At 41.1% G+C, this 21594-nt stretch overlaps 1 protein-coding gene across 2 annotated transcripts in view; it reads right to left on the bottom strand.

The window, feature by feature from the left end:
* The window catches only part of ATG10 (autophagy related 10), a 276547-nt gene that overhangs the window by 176558 nt on the left and 78395 nt on the right, over positions 1 to 21594 (bottom strand). The window lies entirely within an intron of this gene.

Genomic DNA, 21594 nt, shown 5'->3' on the forward strand with positions numbered 1-21594 from the left:
CCAACCCCCGGTGCCGGGCTGGGCCACATGCCGAGGGGTGGGCAGCAGGTGAGCAAGCAGGCACAACCTGCACTTCCACCCTCTAAATACAAGAGGGTGCCCACTCCCCTTCTACCTGCACCATTTTCTGGCCGGAAAACGTATTTACAGTGACCACAGTAGCCGTTGTAACACTGACTGCCATGCCTAAATTTGGAAAAAAGGAAAGGGAAGGGGAGAAAGAGAGAGGGGAAAAAAAAGAGGAGGGGGGAAGGGGAAGCCATTACCTGATCAAAACTTCTATGACAATTTCGTCATAAACAACAAATTGTCATAGACGTTTTGATCAGGTAATGGCTTCCCCTTCCTTCCCCCTTTTGTTTCCTCTCTCCTTCTCCCCTTCCCTTTCCTTTTTTCCAAATTTATTATATTTACTATAACTATTATATTCATTATGATCATTTATTTTTGTATAATTAAATGCATGATCTGTATAATCTGCATATACAATGCACAATTAGTATTTTTTCAAAAAATTTTTTATACAAAATAATTTGTTACAAATATTTAAAGAGGAAGTAAACCCCGCCAAAAAAATTCTAATTTTCAAATGTTTGGATATTTATTAACATCAGCAATCATAATATCTATAAATAATCCAAAAACGAGCGTTATAAATACCTTTTTTAGAAGTTTTTTATTACACTATCTTCCGGGTATCGCCCGCGCCATTGTTAGTGCTGATTTTAGAAGCTTTTGCCGACGTCATTTCCGCCCTTAGTTGGTGTCCCTCACGAAACCTCGCACATGCGCCATAGCGTCATAACCAAGCCTCGATCTCGATTGCCGTTACTACGGCAACAGCATTTCATCACATGAAATGCCGATCAAGGCAGAAAATTTGGTTTTCTATTTTCTCTGCTCTGATTCACTCCCCTGCGTGACGTCTTGTTCAGTCACAAGGGGGAGTATCAGAAAGAGCAGAATGATATCTACATCGCGAGACTTCTCCTCTGTGCCAGTCAGAGGAGAATCTCACTTACATTACAATGCAGGCAAGCCGAAAAAACACACGCGGCAAAGGATACATGCCACATTTGAAAGTCCATACTGCGCAATCGCGCATGACGTCATGGACCATAAAAAGGCGATTTTTATCAAAACTAAACAAGTAAGTGCACTTTCTTAGGCAGCGATCAGCTGCCTGTGTTAAGTAGTATCTGACAAGCTAAACATGTATCTGAGGGTTTACTTCCTCTTTAATATATTTCTTGTTGCTTGTATTTTCAATAGCCACTACGCATTGTCTCCTGAGGAAGCTCTTTTGGAGCGAAACATGTTGAGAAAAGAGTGGTATTGATATTTTATGTGTAAAGTCCTTGGAAGTGCAATAAGAAAACATTTTTGTAATGCTTTCTTTTTGTAAATTTTGTAATAAAAATTGTAATATGTAATGTATGGTGAATTTCTTGCTATAAATGTGCTAAACACAAAATCAAACACCTAAAAAGTCCCGAAGTCTAGTGTACCTCTTCTGTTTTCTCATAGTTTATGCCTGTTTTTACCCCCACCCCAACCACATTCCCTTTAACTGCAGTAGCCAGGGGTGTACACATGTTTCAGCCTTAGCAGGAATTATACACCCTGTCATGCTTGGCATGGGGCTGCTCTGCAAAGGCCGTGCAACCTTATGCAGTACAGCGACCAAGTGGTTAAAGCAAGCGATAAGTTGGCATTGCATTGCCTCATCACATCACCTGCTTTAAACACTTAGATCCCACACTAGCATTGTGCGACTGTGTGGATTACACATGGTTGCAGGGTGTTTGCAGAGTGGTCCTATTCACTTGATTGGGTCACGATCACTCACCAAAAGCAAAAGGGGGTATAATTCCTGCCGCAGCATGTGTACATCCTCAGCTGCTGCCTCTGCAGCTAAAGGGGTAGGGACCAACAGATGTAATGGGGGCAGTGTGGCAGGAACACTGAGGGGCCCCATGATATCCAATTGCATGGGGGCCCCATGAATTGTTATCTGGAGTAATGAGACCAAAATGTAGCTTTTTGGCTACAACCATAAACGCTTCATTTGGAAAGGAGTCAACAAGGCCTATAATTAAAGGTACACCATTCCTACTGTGAAGCACGGATGTTTTGAGGAAGTGTGAGCTACAAAGACACAGGAAATTTGGTCAAAATTGATGGCAAGATGAATGCAGTATGTTATCAAAAAATACTGGAGGAACATTTGCATTCATCAGCCAGGAAGCTGCGCATGGGACCTACTTGGACATTACAACATGACAATGATCCAAAACACAAGGCCAATCGACCTGTCATTATCTACAGCAGAATAAAGTGAAGGTTCTGGAGTGGCCATCTCAGTCTCCTGACCTTAATATCATTGAGCCACTCTGGGGAGATCTCAAACATGCAGTTCATGCAACACAGCCCAATAATTTACAGGAACTGGAGGCTTTTTGTCAAGAGGAATGGGCAGCTTTATCATCTGAGAAGATAAAGAGCCTCATCCACAAATACCACAAAAGACTTCAAGCTGCCATTGATGTTAAGGGGGCAATACACAGTATTAAGAGCTGGGTATGTAGACTTTTAAACAGGGTCATTTGGGTAGTTTCCGTTAAAAAGATGATTTAAAAAGAGTAAACACAGTTGATTGATAATAAATGGCTTCAGCCAAACACTAAACATGAGTGAAAGAAAAGTTTGTGTTGTCATTCATATTCTCTGAAAAATGGCCAAGAAATCATAAATTCTGCCAGGGTATGTAAACTTATGAGAACAACTGTATCTGGCAGAACAAAGATGAATCTTTAAGCTTTTTCAAAAAAATAAATAAATCACAAATTAAGCCCAATTCTTACTAATAGAAACAGTGGTTCCATTCCTTCTTCTTCTACAGAAAATGGAAAAAAATAAAGTTTGGCTGGAATTAAACTTTAAATTTAGAGCAAAAACAACAGATGGTATATTTACATCTTCCACAGGTCCTAAACTACAATGATCTAACGCTAGAGCCATACTGTTTGCAAACAACATGACACTTAAAATATTACAAAATAACATAGCTGTCTAGATTTAGTTTTTGATTTCTCTTTCTCTGAAAAGTCATACGTTGAAGGGCTGTAAATGAAAAATAAGCAAAAAAGAGAAAATTTTGGAAAACTGCTGTCATAAATGTATAATGTGTCTTTCTATGGTAACGTGTCAAAAAAGATTGTTTACTCTCTATGGCTGAGCTAGTTTTTCTGCTGGCTATGACGCAGGAGCAGGTGGGGGATATAGGAAGTTATATTTACCATGATTAACATGTCTGTACTGTGCTGGCAGATTTCAATATGAGCTGTAAACTAGATTTGTACACTATCCTAACAAATAGTTACATAGTAAGGTTGAATAAAAACACCTGTCCATCCAGTTCAACCTGAGGGAGTGTGGGTGTGTGTCTACAATTCTCCCTTATCCCTGTACATTGTGTCCCATTAAGATGCTCATTTATTATATTATTATTTATTTAAGGTAACTATATATCACTGTCAGTTTACGCAGCGCTCCACACATACATCACACACTCACATCGGTCCCTACCCTCAAGGAGTCCACAATCCAAGGTCCCCAACTCACATTCATATACTAGAAACAATTTTGGACAGCTAATGACGTCATTTATGACTAAAGCCTACCAGGGCTTAAAAGTGTTGACATTTTTCTGTGTATCGGTTTCTTTTACTCCTGATGGATTTATAAGAATGAAGATTTTATGAGCATTGGAGACCATGTTGCCAATCTTTTCCTTTGGATGTTCTGTTTGACAGCATGTTTGACACAGGTGCGGCTCTTTCATTTCTGTTGCAAGTTTGAGGGGTTGCAGCATCACATTTTTGTATCATAAATGTGAATGTTCTTAGGCCTTGATTTCTACACTGTATGTTAACATCCTTCAAAAAACTGTCTCTGTCTGTCCCTGCTATGCATATTCCCAACACAATATAGGCTTGCTTATAGAGTTCTATTGTAAATCTGCTCCAAAAGAAATGGTTAAAAAAAGGTAAGAATCATTTTTTTAAATTATTTTTAGGAATACTGCGTGAATGGGAACACATAAATATACAGTTTCTTAAATTTGACTGAAAAGTTGGAAATACGCTTTAATTGCTTCACGTTCTTAAGACTTACCTGTATGTCCTCAGATGGGAGCAGTGATATCTGGGTCATGGCTACAGCTATGATCCAGATATCATGTTTAACATATATGTAAACTGTGATCGTATCATACATATGAGGTATCACCGCAAATGTCAGAGTGATAGCAATATTTCTATCCCACGTAACCCTAAACTGGTAACCTGTAAAGGAAGCTTTTAAAATATTGCCTATGAATAATTTAATGTATCGTAGTCTGTCATCATTCCATGGGTTTGCGCAATTTAAAGCTTGACATGTTGGGCATTTTATTTACTCAGCATAACATTATCTTTTATAGTTTACCCACAAGTTGGGTATTATATTGTGTTTAAATGCACTAATAATAATTAAAGTGCATTTTTTCCTGAAGATTTGGGTTTGATAAACTGCTATGCAAATATAGTGCAACATAAAAAAATTTCCAACAACAACCATTTTATTCTCTAGGGCCTCTATTTAAAAAATATACACATAATTTTCTAGCAAAAAATGCATACTTTTACATGGAGGTTGGTTAAAACAGATATAAACCCACTCTTTTTTTATCTCAAAAGAATATCCATACCAAAAGGTAGAAGATCTTAATAATGTGCATAATTGTTTCTGGCCTGTACTATGGATATAAACAACAACTAACATACACATATGTGGTATCGCTGCGATCATCAGGAGCAGGAAAATGTATCTTGGGCTAAATTTAATAAAATTGTGTAGCACTGGCTCCTGAAAAGTACGCGCTATGTGTTTTCGAAATTTAACGTTACACCTAAACTGCAGTTTGGTTTGGGTATAATTATTTAAAATTTTGACCTCAGCATCAGTCTGACTGGACTATAGGATGTTCGGCCTGGCCATAGGGGGCGCTGTCACTTCTGGCAGGCATGAAAACACAGTCTGGTTGGGTGCTTGATTGCTTTAAGGTTACTTTCTCTCGGAGTCAGCCCAGTGGGAGTGTCACTCTTGCTGTGCTTTCTGGGAGAGGGTACTTAAGATGCGGATGTCACTTGTTTTGGGGTTTCTGGTCCAGAAGTATGTTCTGACTCCATGGTCCCTGACCAGTCCCCAGGACGCCTATGGCCTGGGGTGTGGATCCACCCGACTTTATGTATCGGGGCTGGCTAGCCCGAGGCAAGGAAACTAAAGCAAGGATTCGGAGGTGGTCCGTTGCCATCTCAGGTTGTGGAGAGGCCCAGCAACTTTGTAGTTATCCAGGGGAGGGCTCTTCAGAAGAAGGCCACGCATGGGTTGGCTAATTAGCAAAAGCCTGGTAAAGCTGAAGGACCTAAGTGAATCCAATCTCGTGCGGTATCGCCGGACCGGCTGCAAGATACTGGTACCACACGAGTGTTCTACAAGTTTTCTAGTTTCCTGTTCATGCTCTACAACAAAGTCTGTGGCAAAGACTTGTTCCTGACTCAAGCAACCTGTTAGCTGCAAGGTCTGGTGAGAGAAGGACTATCCAAGCTAGGGTGAAGATCCAGCTGTGAATGGCTATTCTCAGGATTTTATTCAAAGTAAGAAAGTTCTTATATACTGACTTTGACACTAAGACTACCTGGACTTTTCACCTAACCCTCTGATCCTATACTGAGAAACTGTTGTTAACTACATTCTTGCAAATAAAAATCCCTTTAAGCGGCTCTGTCTTTAGTCTCTATAATTTGTGGGCCATCTACCACGGGAAACCCCTAGACGCAAATCGAGGTGAAGAAGGTAACGGTAAGCCCATCAAAACCAGCCACTCCTTCCGGAGTCAGTGTTACATTATTTTTTTTAAATATTTTACTATTTTGGGCCTTTTTTCCTTTGATAATAAAAAGAATACAAATAAAAATCAGGAGATATCGATTACGTTATTAAACGTAGAAGATCTTACTAATGTGCATAATTGTTTCTGGGCTGTACTATGGATATAAACAACAACTAACATACACATATGTGGCATCGCTGCGATCATCAGGAGCAGGAAAATATATTTTGGGCTAAATTTAATAAAACATTTTTTTTTGTTTATCATTTCACTAATTTGGGCTTATTTTCCTTTGATAATAAAAAAAATAAAAATCAGGAGATATCGATTACCATTTACCACCAAAAGAAAGCCCAATTCATTCTGAAAAAAGCAAGGTATAATCCACCTGGATACACTAAGTATATCGTTTTACTAACACATGTCAATGTCGCAAAATTGTGCTTAGGCATTAGATTGGTTTTACCCTTTGGTGTGAAGAGGTTAAGGTTGAACCTTTTCTCATGCAACTTCATTTAGTGGCCACGTGTTGTCACAAGTGACCTGAGACTGAATAGTTTCCTCCTAATGCTGGAATTGCCATTAAGATTTTTGTATATCGCTATCATATCCCCTCTTAACCGTCTTTTCTTCAGGGAGAATACGTTTAATGCTTATAATCTTTCCTCATAACTGAGGTCCTCCAGCCATCTTATTAGCTTTGTTGCCCTTCTCTGGACTTTTTCCAGTTCTAGTACATCCTTCCTGAGGACTGGTGGCCAGCACTGGATGGCATACTCAAGATGTGGCCGAACCAGAGTATTGTAAAGTGGTGGACATATCTCTTGAGTAAATACTTTTTTAATGCATGCTAATATTCTGCTGGCCTTGCTTGCTAAAGCTTGTCATGGTATGCTATTTCTGAGTTTTTCTGAGTTTATCAACAACCAGGATCCCCCAGATCTTTTTCTATCCTTGATTTCCCCAGAGGTTCTCCCCTTAGCGTGTAACTCTATTTCATATTTTGAATCCCCAAGTGCATTACTTTACATTTTCCTACATTGGACCTCATTTGCCATGTTTTTGTCCACTTCTCCAATTTATTGAGGTATACCTGTACAGTTTCAATATCCTGTTGTGAAGGTATTACCCTGCTTAACTTTGTATCATCAGAAAACAGAGACTGAACCATTTATGAACAAGTTAAACAGAATTGGTCCCAGGACAGAGCCCTGGGGTAGCCCAAATTATAAGTGCAGATCATTCAGAATTTTTTTTTTTTTTATCACCACCATTTGGGCGCGCTCCTGCAACCCATGTGCTATCCAGGTACATATACTAACGTCAATGCCCACAGACCTCAATTTGTGGATTAAGCGTTTATGGGGTACCGTGTCAAATGCTTGAGCGCAATCTAGATACACTACATCCACAGGACTTCTCTTATCCATGGAATGTTAACAGGTTGGTCTGGCAAGAACGATCATTCAAAAATCCATGTTGGTTACTACTAATGACACTATTCTTATCTGCAAGTTCCTGGATATGCTCCCTTATCATCCCTTCCAAAAGTTTACAAACTATTGATGTAAGGCTGACTGGCCTGTAGTTTCCAGGCTTTCCTGAATATTGTACCATGTTAACAATCAGTTAGGCCGCGTACACACGCGGGGACTGTTCGCCCAACTTTGTCCGTCAAACAGTTTCGGCAAACAGTCCGCTCAAAATTAGCATGGACGGACATGGCCACACACGACGAACAAACAGTCCGCTGAAACCGTGCGCGATGACGTACGTCACGTACGACGGGACTAGAAACAGGAAGTACAAGACACAGCAAAGCACCCTTTGGGCTCCTTCTGCTGATTTTGCGTTAGTAGAAGTTTGGTTAGAGACGATTCGCGATTTTTAGACTTCAGCTTAATTTGTCCGTTCACTGCGGCGCAGTCTACCTGTGAGGTTTATATCTGCCTTTCGGTACGCGTGGATCAGTTGTACCTGTTATTAGGTGCTTCTGGTCCGCTCGTTTCTGTGTTTCAGGTCGTTCTTCATAGGTCTGGCTGTTCTTCAGTGCGTTCAGTTGAGCTTGTCTGTCCAGCCGACCGTTTCAAAGCCATGGAGAGTGGACGTACTCGGGAACGAGTTCGTGCTATATTGGGGCTTGGTGTTTTAGTTGTTATGAATTGTTTTTATTTAATGACTTTTTTTTTTTTTTTTTTTTTTTCCCCCCTGTGTTTGACTCCCCAGTGTCCTTCCACGCCACAGGAATGGCAGACTGTGGCTTCCCAATTCGCTGCCCGTTGAGACTTCCCCAACTGTGGAGGGGCGATCGGCGGGAAACGTGAGGATTGTGCCCCCACCACATTCGGGGTCCTACTATTGGAATTATAAGGGGTTCCATAGTGTGGTGCTAATGGCGGTGGTGTCGGCACAATGTGACTTTCTTTATGTGGATGTGGGGAAGAACGGCCGGATGTCTGACGGAGGAGTCTTTAGGCAGACCGAGTTCTGCCACCGTCTCATCACTGGTGGCCTGGACTTGCCACCAGATGCCGAGAATGTGGAGGGTCTACCGTTTGTGTTTCTGGCTGATGAAGCGCTCGGTCTGAGTGAACATCTTATGAAACCCTTCCCCCAAAGGACCCTCACCCCGGAGAGGAGGGTTTTTAATTACCGGCTGGCCAGAGCAAGAAGGGTTGTGGAGAGTGCCTTTGGCATTATGGCCAGCCGGTTCCGTCTGTTACTGACAGCGATCAACCTTGCATAATATAAACTGAACTATGTGATTCTGTGCTGCTGCATTCTGCACAATTTTCTACGTAAATTTTCAGGTAACCAGTACCTGCAGCCTATTGGGCCTGAGGCCGGACTCATATTTCCAGAACTGACAGGGCTGGATCATGCCCTTCCTGGCTTAGCCCCCCAAACAACACGTGAGGTGTGTGACCGCTATGTCAGCTATTTTAATGGTAGGGGGCTATTCCAATGCCAGCTGAGCAATAAAAATGTATTTTTCTAGAAATATGTCTTGTCTGTTCAAATTTTTAAGTTTGGTTCTTGTTTGCTTTTCACGTTGCTTGTCTCCTACATTGTCCTAATTCAGGGATATGCAATTGGCCAACCTCCAGCTGGTGCAAAACTACAAGTCAATCATGCCTCTGGGTCTCATGCTTGTGGCTGTCAGTCTTGCTATGCTTCATGGGACTTGTAGTTCTGCAACAGCTGGATTTCCACTAATTGCATATTCCTGTCCTAGTGCATTTGTATTGCAAAGTGGTTTTTGACAATAGGAAATAAGGCCCTTTGTGACAGAAAACACAAAATGACTTCCCAAACTGGTATTGAGTATTGAAAGAAGTAGACACACACACACACACATCTTTTTTTGATTTTTTAATAGTGCACATGCCAACTAGTGCCTCTGTTTTAGATATTTTTTTGGTGTTTTTTTTTTTTTTTTATAAATTGTTTGTGTTTTTTTTTTTTTGGGGGAAATTTTTTTTTTCTTTTTTTTTTCTTTTTTTTGGAAACATAGAATATATATAGAAATATCTAAAATACAATTATCACAAAAATAAAAAAATAAAATCAGATTTTTAACTATTTACATAAAACAAGGGGTAAAGCCAAATTTTGAAGATGCACACCAAAAAATGGTAATGTCAACATGTGCTATGTACCATCATGAGTGATCAATGGACGTGTTTGGTGTGTGCAATCCCTTCCTCTCACATACTAGAATGAGGAAGGGTTTGCAAACACCAAATGCGTCCATTGCGATCCTCTGATGGCACATAGCACATGTTGACACACCGTGTGCATCTTCAAAATTTGGCCTCTAAAAACTATGTTTTTAAAACATTAAAAACGTTGTTCCAAGGGAATGAAGAACATGATCGATTGGGTTTTAGGGAAAAGGGGCTTAGATTCTCCCTAAAACATCGATCATGTACTTCATTCCCTGCCTCATAGTAATCAGTTCTCTTTGTATGTTGAGAATCTGGTTCTCCATACGGTCAATCTGCCCATTCCAGGCCATGATGTCACCAATCATCCTCTGGGCACTATCACTGGTAAATGGGTCCGCGACTTGTTCTACCACAACCAGATCACCTAAAAACATGTGTAGATAAAAAATTGGTTAAAATATACAGCCATTAATTGTTTACCTTAAGCTGGGTTGTCAGACACTCACTTTGTGGGGTGTGTAACTCCACCTGCTCTTCCTCCTCCACATCTAGCCCTGGGCTCGGCTCATCCAGTGGAGCTACGGAGCTTGGTCCAGCGGAGGATACCGAGCTTGGCTGCTCCCTCGCAGACACAGGACTGGGCAGCTCCAATACCGACGCAGGGCTGGGGCTAAGTGCCCAATCAGGCTGGCGAGGTCGGGGGGTCATGGGCTGCTCCGCCTCTTGTCTGAGTCTTTGTTCCCCTATGAGAATGAAAAGAAAAAAAAAATAAAAATAAAAAAAAATAAAAGATACTTTTAAGCATAGTGATATTTGAGTTCCGAAATGTGAATATGAAACATTGGTTTGAAGTGGTGTACAATTATTAGCTGGTTATTACAAGATCCTAGTTTAATACATCCTTAAAATGACTTTTTTTTTAGTTAGGCTGTGTTCAGACTGGTGCGATGTGCGAACGCAGCAAATCTACTGTGGTTTCACGCATCGCATGTGCAGTTCGACTGCCCTATGTGACCTGCTGGGAGTATCAGTGTAAAGTTTTATTGACACCTCCGAATTAGTTCTCATTTCACAGTGCAATCTTTAAACTCGGACAGGAATCGGACCACATGGTGTGAATACCCATGTGATCCGATTCGGCTGTGGACTAAAAAAAGGGCCATGTACAAGTTTGGGCCTTCGCGATGCAAATTCAGCCATACTATACGTATGGCTGAAATCGCATCACACAGAGATCACATGTGATTTGCACTGCAGTGCGGTGCAAATCACATTTGATCTCGTACATTGCAGCAATGTGAACCTAGCCTTTAACCAAACTGTGATACTTTATATCTTTTGTCCAAGTTTCACAGACGGACACACTCGAATCATCCCCTGGAGTACCTGTGTGTGATTATGTCAAAAAATGTTCTATGATGTCCCAAACTACACTTAGATGTTTCCCAGTCCAGATGTTGAACCAGCATTCTATCTATCTATCTATCTATCTATCTTTTTTTTTTTTCTTTTTTTTTTATTGAGTCTACATTGCACTGAATAAATTTAGGAAACTTTAGTAAAAATTCATTTCCTATAAACTGAGCGTGACAATTCAGTTTATCATGAACAATACGAAAAAAATAATAACTAATTAAAATCTAATCCAACACCAGATAAATTTACACCATATACAAATTCATGCTATTTACGCCCACATATACGAACAACCATATGAACTCATTACATGAACTATTAACTACACGAACGATCAAATCCGCCGGATTCACATACGGTACCTACACGAAAGATTAGGATCAAATCCGCCAGATCCACATACGGTATGTACACGAACGATTAGGATCAAATCCGCCAGTTTCACAAACGTTACCTACACGAACGATTAGGATAAAACCCGCCGGATTAACATAAGGTACCTACACGAATGATTAGGATCAAATCCGCCGGATTCAGATACGGTATGTACACGAACGATTATGTCCGACAGTCACGGAAAAAGCGCAGTTTACTCACTTTTTTTCAGGGCCTTCATGATCCGATGATATTGCTCCCGCTCCCTGGACTTGATGTCCGACCATCGTTTACGCAGCTGGTCCTTGCTTCTTCGTACCCCAAATTTGTGGAATAAAGTTGTGACAACCTCATCCAAGATGCCGCTTTTCCGGACATTGGGCTTGGGGTACGGGCCATTTTCCCCATCGTAGTCCTCCCTTCTTAATATAGCCACCATCTCCACCATCTCTTCAAAGGCCATATTGGTGGCCTTGTATCTCCTCCTTGCTCCAGAAGCATGGGGTCCATGGCTTTCCTCTGCGCTGCTCACGCTGCTAATTGAATTTGCGTCCGCCATCTTCTCCTATCATTCACCCACAGCGGAACGAGGGTAAAAGGGGCGGGGAAATACGGTCACAAGGAACGTCAGGGGCGGGCGACGCAGGCGGAGCCTGAGCGCATGTACTGTATATAAAGCGTTACCGCGAGGCCGTACGCTTATCCGAACGGAATCAGCGAGTGCTACACGCGACGGTAAGATAGTTGTCGTTTTATTTTTGTTTAATTTAAAGTCTGCATTAGGAATGTGTATATTGAAATTTAGTCTTATTGATGTTTAATTGATTTTTATGTGGGTTGGTGGTTGAGTGGGATTGGTGTTTTGTGTGGTAGTGTGGGGGTGGAGGTGGGTGTATAGGGGGGGGGTGGGGGGTAGTGTGTGTGTGGGGGGGTAGCGTGTGTGGTAGTGTGTGTCTCGCCTACATTGTCACAATATAGTGTGCATTTGGTCTGACTTTTTTTTTTGTCCAGAAAATGCAAAGGTATACCCCAGACCCCTTTAAGGAGGAGGCCTTCCTCTCAACATTTCTGGACTTAATTGAGTCGCACAGTAGTCTTTGGGATTCAAAACACCCCCAATATTCAAGCCGCGCTGCCCGGAAGAAGACACTGGAGACAGTTTTGGCGTTTGTGAAAACCCGACTCCCCCAGGCAGACACTGACTTTGTGAACGCCAAAATTAAGAACCTGCGTAGCGTGTATAGGCGGGAGCGCAGAAAGATCCTAGAGTCCCAAACATCAGGATCAGCAGCAGGTCAGGTCTATGTACCTAAGCTGTGGTATTATGACAGGCTGCGTATTCTGGATGACACGTCAGAAGCCAGGCAGTCACTTTCGACTCTTCCGTCTACCCGTCCCTCCACCCTTCCCTCCGCCTCAGGTGAGCCATCCCTGGAAGATCCAGACCCTTCCTTGCTGGAAGAAGTTGATGCACCCAGCTGGAGCCAGGTATATTTTCGTTTCTAAAGTTTGGATTGCTCAAATATTAATGCTGTAAAGTTCAATGTTTGAATTGCTTCCAAATCTAGGATTTCATCACAAATTAAATTAGATAGAAGGATACAGTAGTTTACACAAATGTGGCTCAAATCTTGGTGAACTGATGGAAAAATGGTGGTGTCAAAATGATAGCCTTTTGTATTTCAAGACAAATGTATTTGCAAGTGAGAACTGTAAAATTGTTAGTGATTGATGATTTCAAAATATAGACATATTTTATTTATTGATTTCTTTGTTTTTTACACAGGATGAGCTCACCCAGGAGGAGGCCGGGACCAGTGGTATGGAGGAGGAGGCCGGGACCAGCCACACACAAGAGCTAGCTGGGCCCAGCAGGAGTCGGACTGAAAGCCAGGTCCCTCCCCTCCGCCTAGCCAGCAAAAGGCCCAGGAGGATGACCCGTATAGAGGAGGAGTCCTTGGCGCTTATACACCAAGCCACACAAGTTCTGTCCAAACCCCCCAATCCGGAGGAGGCCTATGCCACTTATCTGGCTAGTAAGCTACTTGAAATGGACAAACCACAGCAAAACTTGTGTGAAGCAATATTTTTTGATGCCATCCAACGGGGTCTGAAGGGTGAGCTCACACCCACCACCAAGCTTTATAACGCAGACCCTACTGCTCCTCCTCCTCCGCCTCCTCCTCCTCCTACCACATGTCCACCACCAGAGACACAGCATCCAGCGACTCGTGGAGGGAAGGCTGGACGGAAGAGTCGCAAGTGACTGCCTGGCTTCAGTCTGCTCTGAAAGAAGACGCAGGCTGTTGTAGTACCACAGTCTGGGGACATAGATCTCATCTGCTGCTGTTCCTGGTCTTTGGGATTCTAGGACCTGGTTGTGCTCCCTATTTACATGTTACACAGGTTCGGAATTTTGGTGGCCACTCACTTGATGTGTGCCTGGGGGACAAAAGGCTTCACAAACGTCAAAATTGTCTCCAGTGTTGCCTCCCTCTTGATTTATTTTTGTTCTGAGGAAAAATAAAAATTTATTATTTCAAAAAAATATTGTATGTTTTTTTTTTTTTTTTTTATTTTGGCTTAAAAAACAAAGTTTATTTGTGAGTAGGCAGATACACGTCAAAAGACTCTGGGGGTTATTTACAAAACACACGTTCATGTTAATATAAATATGCTAACTTCAAGTGCAATTTTTAAAGCACTGCAAGTGCACTTGGAAGTGCAGTCGCTGTAAATTTGAGGCTTAACATTTGAAATGAGGGGAAGCTCTGCTGATTTTGAACATGCAATCATGTGTAAGCTAAAATGCTGGTTTGGGTATCTATCTATCTATCTATCTATCTATCTCTACTTGCATAGTCCTGCTTGGCCCAAAAAAAAAATGCAAGTCCATCTTGTTTCAAACCCCCCACAAAAAAAAAAAAAAAAATATATGACAATAGTAGTTCCAAAAATATATAGTAATAGATAAATTCTATTTTTTTTTCCAGAAATAAAAATATATATATAATTTTTTTTTTATTTATTTGATATATATATATATATATATTTTTAAGATAGACACACACACACATATATATATATATATATATATATATATATATATATATATATATATATATAATTTTTTTTGTCTTTTTTTGGAGGGTTTTTTTATGTTTTGTTTTTTAATTTGGAATATATTTTTTCTATAATTGGAAGATTAATCATAGGATGAGGATGAATAAAAACATGTAGTATAACTCTGTGTGAATATAAGCAGCAATGCTACTTCACTTTTCTTGCATTACGAAGAAGAAAAGAACGGGCTATATTAAAAAAACACAAAATGAGCAGCATGACGAATATGCTAGCTTCAATACGAACACTAGTTTTACAAGACCGAGCGCTTCCGCCCTGTAAATTCTTTCTGAGTATGCGCGGAACTTAGTTTGACGAACAAGCCTACACACGGGCGGACTGTCCGCTCAAACAAAGTTTCAGCGGACAGTTTTTCGGAATTTCCGAAAAACCTTGTTCAGCGGACTGTTCGCTGAAACTGTCCGCTGAAAGCCCACACACGCGCGGACTGTCCGCCGAAACACTGTTCAGCGGACAAAGTTGGGCGATCAGTCCCCGCGTGTGTACGCGGCCTTAGTACCATTCCAGTTCAAATGCTTTCCTTAAAGTATACGAATAATGACCTGGCAATGACAGGGCTACATTTTTTGAGGACTCTTGGGTAGAAGCCATCTCCATCTGGTCCTGGTGATTTGTTCATAAGTAATTGTAAAGTCTCGTTTTTTTAGTTAAAAATAGCTAACATGTTACATGTTACACTTATCTGCTCTGTGCAGTTGTTTTGCACAGAGCAGCCCATAGCCTCCTCTTTTTGGGTACCGCTTTGGTGCTCCTGGACCCTCCCTCCTGTTGAGTGCCCCCACATCAAGCAGCTTGCTATGGGGCACCCGAGCCGAGCCACTGCTCCCTGTGTCCAATCAGACACATAGCCGCGGCCCAGCCCTGCACCCTTTCTCTCCTCATTGACTGACTGTAATTGACAACAGTGGGTGCCAATGGAGCCACACTGCTGTCTCAGCCAATGAGAAGGGTAGTCCTGGACAGCCGAGTCTCTTGTTCAACATTGCTGAATGTAGGGTTCAGGTAAGCATTAGGGGGGCTGCACGCAGAAGGCTATTTAGCTATTTATCCTAATGCATAAAACTCAGTGGGATGAGTTGATGTCGTAGGGGGTATGGTTATCAGCATTGTCACTGATGCTTATCAATCATCACCTAGCCACACCTGTTTCTGGCAATTGCTTTCTGGATTGACAATACTGCCTCTGTTGCTACTGTGAGGTTCAGTGTCTGGGAGGGGGAGCATGTGAGACACAAATGAAGGGGGTCTGGCTTGGCCAGGAAAGATAAAGGAACACAGAGGAAAAGTGGGCGTGCTTTAAGACAATTTTAGATAATGGCATTAGCCATTGTATTCCAAAGGGCAACAAATATAAGAGACTGAAGGCTAAACCTGGGTGGCTAAATTCATTACTTCGTTACTCAGGGTAGGCATCCTGATGGAACGATGGACCATGCCTGTGCAATGAGCACTGGCACAGCCGCTTATAGTCCCTACTGGAAGCCCATCTGACAGGGTAACAATGCTTTGGGAGAGAGGAAGAGGAAGTGAGCAAAGATCGTCATAGCAGGATGAGCAAATATTACTTGTAAAAATGCAGATCAAAAAAAAAATTAAAATCTCTTGTGAAATGGCATTAGTTTATTAACTTCCCCTAATTATCACTGCATCGCCATTTTCTCTTAATCCTCCTGCAAAGTTCCACAAATACCCGTTGATCCTGTCAGTGAAGTACACCTAATGAAGCTTCCTGTGATGGGCAGTTCAAAGCAGAGTTTTCCTTCTCATATAGATTGTGCCTACTTGTAGAAGAAGATTGAGAAGAAGATGGAGAAGAAGTTGGAGAAACAAAAAGAACACGGAAGGAAGACCAGAAGAAAAAAGATGAAAGAAGAAGAATTTAATAAAGCACTTGTCAAAAACTGTCTCTTTTCTTTTTTTAACCTTTTTGTCACTTTTTTTGTGAAATGGTAGGGGTACATTTGTACCCCATTACCAATCACAGGGGGGGGGCAGGATCTCAGGTCCCCAGATTCCAATAAGCCCCCCCACCCACAGACCCCCACAACCACCGGACAAGGGTTGTGGGGATGAGGCCCTTCTCCCCATCAACATGGGGACAAGGTGCTTTGAGGGGCTACCTCAAAGCACCCTCCCAATGTTGAGGGCATGTGGCCTGGTATGGTTCAGGAGGGGGGGGGGGGGCGCTCTCTCGCCCCCCCCCCTTTTCCTACAGCCTGCCAGGTTGCGTGCTCAGATCAGGGTCTGGTATGGATTTTTGGGGGGACCCCACACCATTTTTTTTTAATTTTGGTGCGGTGTTCCCCTTAAAATCCATACCAGACCTGAAGGGTCTGGTATGGATTTTGAGGGGGACCCTCATGCCATTTTCTTTTAAATTTTGGTGCAGAGTTCCCATTAATATCCATACCAGACCTGAAGGGCCTGGTATGGAATTTAGGAGGACCCCACACATTTTTTTTTTATTTTGGTTCGGGGTTCCCCCATGCCGTTTTTATCAATGAACTATGTGTATTGCGGACCGAAAATTCATTGTAGCCGTGAGTAGTTTTAAATTACTTTTTTTCCTTTAGAAATTTAATTTTGCTGTCACACTGTTCTAAACAAGGAAAACATGCGCCCATTTACAGGCATACTATAGACACCCCCAGGTACTAAATTTAAAGGAATATTACACTTTTATTGTTTCACTTTAAGCATTATTAAAACCACTGTTCCCAAAAAAATGGCCGTTTTTAAAACTTTTTTTTCATTGATACATGTCCCCTGGGGCAGGACCCAGGTCCCCAAACACTTTTTTATGATAATACCATGCAGATAAGCCTTTAAAATTAGCACTTTTGATTTCTCCCATAGACTTTTAAAGGGTGTTCCGTGGCTTTCAAATTTGCCTCGAACACCCAAAATTGTTCGCTGTTCGGCGAAACGGCGAACAGCCAATGTTCGAGTCAAACACGAGTTTGCTCGAACATAAAGCTCATCCCTGCAAACAGACAGGGCCTGAAAAGAGGCTGCAGGGGATCAGCAGCAATAAGCTACAACAAATAATAAAAAATGTGCAAAAACTATTTTCTTTAAAAAAGTTTGCAATTGTTTTTGATATAAACTAAGTGCCATCTAGGTGGGGTTACATCTGCTTTAAGGAAATTGTACATTCAAACAGAAATACGAGTATGTAAGGCCAATATTAAGCTCATTACTATAAGCATATTCCTGACAAGAGCTGTGTGAGGTTACATTCTCCTTTCAGTCTGTGCTTAAGTTTCATTCACCACACATCAGTATAAAAATATATAGTAGTAATAAAAAATTATCCTCTGCAGCTTCTGTGCCACTCCATAATCTTATCTATTATATATCTTTTATAATCTCTTATTGTACTGACATTCATTGTCAGATAAAATGTAAAGTTAAAACTGGATTGTCTGCCTGACAAAATTCACTTAAAAATGGACTGATAAACCGCTGAGAAAAAGACGGTAATATTTATAGATCAAATTAGTTGACATCAAACCGAGTATTTGTGAACATGAACTGTCCACACAATACTAAAAGGATTTCCTATTACATACTCTAAAAACTGTCTAGTCATTGTAAAGCACACTTTAACCTTTTCGAAAAGAACATTTTGTGAATGTCATCTGTCCTCCACAACTAATTGGCCATTTTAGACAATATTAATGGCTTAGGACTGGTGATCTTGGTTGCAATGGCATCTCTTTATTTTAGGTCTTGTGTCAGATGAGAAGACTAAAAGAAGTAAAACTGAAGCCTAGGCACAATATTGTCCAGTGGATAAAAAAATGTTGGGTCAACATCTATCCATAAGAACATTTAACCATATATACCATATACAGTGCCTTGAAAAAGTATTCTTATTTTATTGGGATTTCATGTGATAAACCAACGCAAAGTGGCAATAATTGTGAAATGGAAGGAAAATAATAAATGGTTTTTAAAATCTTTTACAAATAAATATCTGAAAAGTGTGGCGTGCATTTGTATTCAGCTACTCACCCACCCCCCGAGTCAATACTATGAACCGCCTTTGGCTGCAATTACAGCTGCAAGTCTTTTTTGGGTATGTCTCCACCAGGCCAAGTAACACACCAGACAATTCAGGGATTAAGTTGTGGAGAAGTACCGTAATACAGTATCTCACGGAGCACTGTCCAATCAATCATCCGAAAATGGAAAGAGCATGACAGAACTGCAAACATATGAAGACATGGCCATCCACCAAAACTGACAGGTTTGGCAAGGAGAGCACTAATCAGAAAAGTAGCCAAGAGGCACATAGTAAATCCACAGCTCAGGTGGGAGAATCTGTCCACAGGACAACTATTAGTTGTGCACTCCATAAATCTGGCCTTTATGGAAGAGTGGCAAGAAGAAAGCCATTGGTGAAAGAAAGCCATAAGTTGTCCCGTTTGTAGTTTGTGAGAAGCTAATGTAGGGGACACAGCAAACATGTGAAAGATGGTGCTCTGGTCAGATGAGACCAAAATTTAACTTTTTGGCCTAAAAGCTAAACACTATGTGTGGCAGAAAACGAACACTGCACATCACCCTGAACACACCATACCCACTGTGAAACATGGTGGTTACAGCCATGTTGTGGGAATGCTTTTCTTCAGTAGGGACCAGGAAGCTGGTCAGACTTTATAGGAAGATGGAATGAGCCAAATACAGGGCAATCTTAGAAGAAAATCTGTTAGAGTCTGCAAAAGACTTGAGATGTTTCAGCAGGACAACGACCCTAAACAATCAACCAGAGCTACAATGATATGGTTTAGATCAAAGAATATCCATGTGTTAGAATAGCCCAGTCAAAGTCCAGACCTAAATCCAATTGAGAATCTGTGGCAAGACTTGAAAATTGCTGTTCACAGATGCTCTCCATCCAATCTGACAGAGCTTGAGCTATTTTGCAAAGAAGAATGGGCAAGAGGTTCACTCTCTAGATGTGCAAAACTGGTGGAGACATAACCAAAAAAGACTTGTAGCTGTAATTGCAGCAAAAGGTGGTTCATAGTATTGACTCGGGGGGTGGGTGAGTAGCTGAATACAAATGCATGCCACACTTTTCAGATATTTATTTGTAAAAGATTTTGAAAACCATTTATTATATTCCTTCCATTTCACAATTATTGCCACTTTGTGTTGGTCTATCACATAAAATCCCAATAAAATACATTTACCTTTTTGGCTGTAACATGACAAAAATGCTGAAAATTCCAAGGGCTATGAATACTTTTTCAAGGCACTGTAATATTCTCAATACTTATTGAAAACTTACACAAATATATATTATTATCTATGTACAGTTGCATTGTCCATACTTTATGTATTGTAAGTTTTTAATAATTATTGAGAATATTATATGGACAAACTTTGCCCCAACATTTTTTATCCATTTAGATATTGTTATAAGCTCCTGAAGAAGCGATTAGTCACGAAACATGTCAAGCTGGATATGAAGGCCAGAGGCTGCTGCAACTCCCCGACCAAGTGACAATATCAAGTCTGTTCAGGTGTAATTTAATAGCTACATCAGGGGGCCCAGAGAACCATATACAGGGCGGCTCTATTTTATTATTATTATCTATGTTGACTTTTAATCAAGTTGTAGCTACATTGCCTTCAAAGTCCATTTTCCTTTGTAGTAATCTCTATTGTGGCTGAAATTTAGCACGTGACAAGAGGAGGAGGCGGAGTCGCTGGCGACAGACATGTCCAGCTGAAGCTCCACATCTCTTGGGACTCTTTGGCAGATAAAGACACCAGCAAGGCATGGTAAATTGAAAATAATCTTACCATAAGCCTCCTCAGTGACCCTTGGATAAATAAAATGGTCTTTGGTGCCACCCAAGGTAAAAATAAACTAAAGAGTCCCAAGGATACACAGTCTAGAGGCCCTTGTAAAATGGCACAGCCTCCTTTCTCGCACAGGCACATCTCTCGCTGCTAAGCAACTGCAGTTACCTCAGGATGCCTATAATGACTCTGACTGTGAATACAGTGCCGCACAAGAAAAACAAACAGATTCCCTATATCCAAATATTTTGAAACAAATAGAATTTTTTTTTACAGAAAGCCTTAAAGCAGACCTCAGACTATATAACAGAAAGTCTCACAAAACAAATCCGTGTGTTAGGCCAGAGCACTTCTGACCTAGAAATCAGAGTGGATGACATGGAAACTAATGTACTGTCCCATGATAATGAATTAGAGACTCTTAACGAAGAAAATCGTATTCTGCAAGCACGCTTAGAGGACTTTGAAAATAGAGCACGTCGATCAAATCTTAGTATATTACGAATACCTGAGGCTATTGTTGACCTTCATTTTACTATGACCGCACTTTTCCAAGAACTATTACCTTCAATCCTGGTCAATCGTTTTGTAGATGGATAGGATTCACAGACCTTTAACACAATGCAAACCAGAAGGTCCCCCTCATGTTAGTGTTGTGAAATTCCACTTCTATCGCATCAAAGAACTCATGGCTGCAGCTAGAGGAAAAGATTCCCTCATCTTTCAAGATCATCCTTATCAGTTTTTTGCTGACCTTTCCCCAATTACTGTGGCTAAATGAGGTACACTGAAACCCTTACGTCATAATCTACAGCAACACCAGATCCCTTATCATTGGGGATTCCCATTTTCTATCCGCTTTACCTATCAAGGTGTCAAACATTCCTGTAGATCAGAGATACTCAAACTACGGCCCTCCAGCTGTTGCAAAACTACACATCCCATGAGGCATTGTAAAACTCTGACATTCACAGACATGACTAGGCATGATGGGAATTGTAGTTCCTGAACAACTGGAGGGCCGTAGTTTGAAGACCCCTGCTGTAGATCTTCAAACTACAAAACACTCTACAAGAACTACATCTTATCGAAAGATCTTCAATTAGCCCTTGTCGATGCACAATATCCAACTTTCCTCAAGAATCCTCCAAATCTGAAAAAGATAGAGGCCAACAAAATTCCTCTAATGCCCTGTACACATGGTCGGAAATTCCGATGGAAAAGGTCCGATCGGATTAT

Source organism: Lithobates pipiens, unplaced genomic scaffold, assembly GCF_037356315.1.
Source record: "Lithobates pipiens isolate NorthernLeopardFrog02 unplaced genomic scaffold, aLitPip1_a1.2 Scaffold_3, whole genome shotgun sequence".
Lineage (NCBI taxonomy): Eukaryota > Metazoa > Chordata > Amphibia > Anura > Ranidae > Lithobates > Lithobates pipiens.